Source organism: Tiliqua scincoides, chromosome 1 (assembly GCF_035046505.1).
Source record: "Tiliqua scincoides isolate rTilSci1 chromosome 1, rTilSci1.hap2, whole genome shotgun sequence".
Lineage (NCBI taxonomy): Eukaryota > Metazoa > Chordata > Lepidosauria > Squamata > Scincidae > Tiliqua > Tiliqua scincoides.
Window position 1 is genome coordinate 291,420,594 of NC_089821.1, and position 5,111 is coordinate 291,425,704.

General features: G+C 43.9%; 1 pseudogene; it reads right to left on the reverse strand.

The window, feature by feature from the left end:
• Positions 1-4,645: 4,645 nt before the first annotated feature.
• LOC136638081 (5S ribosomal RNA) lies at positions 4,646-4,765 on the reverse strand (annotated as a pseudogene).
• Between the last annotated feature and the right edge of the window lie 346 nt (positions 4,766-5,111).

The window sequence follows — 5,111 nt, forward strand, 5'->3', positions numbered from 1 at the left end:
GCAGTTACATATGAAAGTCATCTGGGTATCACGTAACATCTTAATAAAAGAAAGAAGCCTCTTTGGCTATACCTTTCAGCCTTCCTTTATTAACCATCAGCGTCTCCTGTTTAATGTAGCATTGTTCTTCATTGTCTGTTCTCCAACTTAATGTGGGTTCCTTTGGGGACAAGAACTTATATTGGATGCCTTGAAATCATAAATAACTTTAAGATCCCCACAAGTATGATCAAAGACTTTGTGCTTTTGGAAATGTGTAATAAAGAAATCAAATCCTAAAACAATAATTGAAGCCACAATGCTGACAAAGATACAAAGAGGCTGATCAAATCCCAATGAAGTTGTCAGCATTTGCACAGTTTAGAGATGCACAGGAGTGGAACCAATGAGATTAAAGGCCTGATCCTAACTAATCCCCCCCCCCTGCTGATGCACCCACATCAACAGAGCTTGTACAACAACCTACAGTTGGGGGAAAGAAAATCATGGGAAGAGAACTTTCATTCCCTTAGTGTGGGGAAAGCCTACACTACCCCTATGGGTAGGGAGAAGGAGGTTGTGGGAGGGATGGATCCAGTAGTGATGGCACACACCAGATCCTATCCCCCTTTTCTGCAACATCCCTGCTCCCTTTCTCTCCTCAGACTTGCAGTAGTGCAATCGCTAACACGGGTCCAAGGAGACTATTTCGGAGTGGAAGGCTTACAGAAGTGTAAGGGCATTTAAATCCCCTTTTGCCTCCAAAACCTCCCTATCCCCACCCAACCCCCACTGGTTACAGCATATCTGGTTTTGACGCAGCTGCACTAGCAGGGGGAAGGAAGGTAGGATTGGGATGTTAAACAAATACGTGTTAAGTTCAAGGCAGAGGCTACTACTACAATGCCACGAACCCCAAGGTTGCTCATTCTGGATGTCTTTAAAAGAGCTGAGTTTCTCAAAATGGGTGATGCTGTTAATTGGCCTTTTATTTTTAATACTGTCTTTGGAAAGTTTCAAGGACTTTCATATTTCTAAACAGGGAAAATTACAGCTGATTTTCTACAAACTGAAAATCACCTTTCTAAGTGCACGGTCTGCAGGACTGGTGAGCAGAGATTGCTCTTTGTGTCTGCCAGATTCAAACTTAAAAGCAATATACAATTGCCGATTGAACTGAGGGTATTTAAAGAATCACAATGTACACACATTTCTATGGTAGATAAATTCATTAAAACGATATGTCTACCTGTGATGGTCATGTTTACGCATTATCATCTTTAGAGTTCTCTGAATGTTCACTGTACTTTAATGAGATTTTATTTATGTATTTCCTTTCTCAATAGACTCGAGGCAGTTTACATAAGAAGGCTAGACATAAATCCATTTTTTTCAGTGAGATTTTCACTAGAATTATTCCTTGAGACAATCTCATAGAACCTCCACTTCTCCAGAAGTTTCCATTCCTAGTGGAGTCATCCCCCTGGTTGCTGGCTCTTGCACTTTCCAAGCTCTCTCAGGCAGCTGCAAACTCAGCTTCAGACCAGCTTCTCAAGGAAGTCATTTCTTTTCCAGGTGACTCCTCCACACACCACCCTATGGCTCAGACATGCCAGGTGTCTCGGTCTCCCATCCACACAACCAATCCTGCTTAGCTTTTTCAGACAAGGCAGCAGTGCAACCTCCAGACCACACATCCTGCCCTTCTGTAAAAATAAAAATGTTTTACATTTCTTCAGTGGCCAATGACAGGTACTTGGCAGGGAGGATTATTGCCCTTGCTTTGTGAACTTTTTGTATTAGGCTTCCTTGGCCAGACATGTTGACTATATGTCTCAAATGTGGTATAAATAGGCTAAGGTAGGCATTGATTTTGATATAGAGTTCCACTGTAAGCATTGTATTTTATAACTCTTGCAAGCCACTTTATGGTCGGGTTGGCACCAACATTTTGAAAAGAGGTGCATTCGATGAGAATTTCAAGGTTTCTCCCAAGGAGGAATAGTTGAGAATTTCAAGGGAAGCAAAGAGGTTCCTACAAGACCACTGACGTTTCACAGACGGCATCTACATATCTTTATATTTGTGATTCTATCTGAAAAGTGGAATTCAACAGCAAGTAGGCACAAACAAAAGTCAAAACCGAAAATGTCAACATATTGTGACACCTTGGGATTATAGTCAGCTTCAGTCCAGTTTCTATCCATTAATGCAGTGGAACCCGAACCTTTTAGCACCAGGAGCCACTTTTTAAAATGACAATCCATCAGGACCTACCATCAGGCTTTAACTTTACTAGTCATCCAAGCCTCTGTTTTTACCCTTTTTTACTATGGTGGAAGGGGGCTGCCTTCTGGTTTGTTGAGCTCCACGTTCATTGAATTGGAACCATTCTGGTGACCTTGCATTCCCCCTTCATCTGGCCTTCAATAAGGTCCAAGACATATTTACCTACTCATGAGTAAGTATGCAAATGTGGCTCAGTTTCGCTTTCCATAGGGCTCAGTACATTTTCCTTGTCAGCTTGGAGGGGACTTCCTTCTTGAGAGTTTATTGGGGTCTGCGTTCATTGAATCAAGGCCGTTCTGGTGGCTTGGCATTCCCCCCCCCGGCCTGTCCTTCAAAGTGTAATGAGGCACATTTGCCTGCTCTTGAGTAAATCTACATGTGCTGCTCGGTTTTGGTTTCCATAAGACTCAATGCATTTTCCTTCTTAGCTATCAACTTGTCAGTTTCACGACCCACCAATGAGCAGGTCACAACCCACTGGGCGTGGATTGCAACCCACAATTTGAGAACCACTGCATTAATGAAGTTTTTAAGTTGACTTCTTTGCATGCCATTTGAACCCATAGCTCAAGAAAGGCTTGTAAAAGATGTTAACAACAAGTAAAATGATAGTTGCTGCAGGGGGAAGTACAATGGAAATCAACAAAGGCAGTGTCATCACAGTTAAGTGACTGGTTAGTCCTTGCCTGCAGTATTATACCCATAGCTAGGCAGCATGCCGTGGAAACAGAGTAATTTCTTTTGATGCAGCACATCCTACTGTGATCAAACTGATATCAAGCTTCAAAGATTTGTATTATGAAAAAAGGAACTGAAAGAGTGTCATATATTCTGACAGGATGAGAAGGGGCTTCAAAGTGATCCAAGGGAGATTTGTAAAGATATAATGGAGATATAATGAAATCCATGAAGAGACCTTACAACTAAAGAAAAAGAAGGGGGGGGGGAAGAAACAAAACTCAAAGACAGACAAGAGAGATTGTTGTCTAAAAATTAGGAAAACAGTGAATAAAATATCTCCATGCAGATGGTTCCTCAAACAGCAAGCTGGCTATGAAATATTGAATGCGCGGGAGAGATCTTGGGATGGTGAGCAGAACCAAGGAACTTGAGATACCACAGAAGTTAAAAGTCTGCCTGTAGATGGGGATGAAAGAAGGTGAGGTACAGAAAGATGGTTGCCTCTCACTTGCAATTCAAAGGGCTTTCACATGTCCCTTTCAAGAACTTGGTTCCCAGGAGAAGCTCATGTGGTCAGCACCACAGTCATTGGAAAACCACGACCAACTGCAACAGAGGGGCTGTGTCTCAAAGGGTATCCAGAACAAATACACAGTTGGGTTGTCATCTCTGTCATATAAGACTGGATTGCTGCTGTTATTAAAGATCATACTCTTATCTATTTACCATATTTTTGATCCTGCCCTTCCTTCCAGGAGCTCAGGGTAGTGGATGTGGTTTTCTCCTCAGTTTTCTCCTTACAACAGCACTCTGAGGGAGTTTACACTGAGAAAGAGTGACTGACTCATGCTGGTGATTTGAGCATAGGTCACCATGTTCCTAGTCCACTCCGCTTCTAAGAGTCACCTGACACCAAGACTGGTTCAAGTTGAAGTTGTGCTAGAAACCATCACCTTATTTTCTCACCTCACCTCCATTTGTTTCCATGTCCTCTTTTTGGTCGCCTTTGTGCATGCCCTCCCACCCTGTCTGCCCAGGCTGAGCAAGGGGGAGCAATGCCCCACACCCTTCTCATCATCTCTGTTATCTGCTGGTTCCTGCTGTGCTACTTCTTCATGGGCATGGGCTGGGCTGGGCAAAGCATGCTGAGAATGGGCATGCTTCATCCAGCCTGTGAATTTGAAGAAGCAGCAGATTGGGAACCGACAGGCAGCAGAGCTAAAAGGAAGGGCAGTGGAGGCCCCTTTTTCTCCCTTCTTGCCAATGCAGGCAAGGAGGAGGCAGGGAAGGTGAAGCAATCCTGAGTGCTGAGGAAGGAAAGGGCTGCTGTTACCTGATCCTCCACTTGCTCCAAGAATAGGAGCGCAGGGCAAAGCAACTGGGTACGTGGTGTGCTGGAGGATAGTGGAGTGCAGGCAAATGTAGGTGGTGGGACACCATTGGTAAGTTCATCACCTCCTTCAGCTGCTTCTAAAGTGGCTGCTTTAGTTTGCCTTATGGCTGGGCTGGCTCTGGCTGACCCAACTCAGATTCTTTCTGGTTTCTATGAAGTATGATACAACCCCAAGTTTACCACCAGAACAATAAATGAACTGTCCTGAGACATAGCATGGAATCGCTTGCAGTGTTTAAATTGTTTGCTGAGCTTGTATATTTGAATGGTTAGCAACCTTCAGTCTGGAAAGACTATGGTATAAGCTTACAGCACCCAGTATTCCCAGGTGGTCTCCCATCCAAGTACTAACCAGGCCTGACCCTGCTTGGCTTCCAAGATCAGACGAGATCGGGCATGTGCAGGGCAACAGTTGCTGCAAGTTATAGGATTGGAAGAGACCCACCAGATCACCTATTCCAACCTCCTGCCTGTAGCTAGAAACCCTCCTAGAGCATCTCCAGTAGATACCTGATGAAGATCAAGCGGTAAATACCTCTGCTTGAAGATCTCCATTGTGGAAGAATCTACCACCTCCCTTGACTCCCACCTCCACTGCCAAACCATCCTGACTGCCAAGAACTTCTTCCTGATATCCAACCAAAATCTCCTCTCTTGCAGTTTGCACTCATTTGATCTAGTTCTGCTGTCAGAGGCAGTAGAGAACAAATCTGTCCTTTCTTCCACTTGACAGCCTCAGATATTTGAAGAGTGTATCAGATATCATATC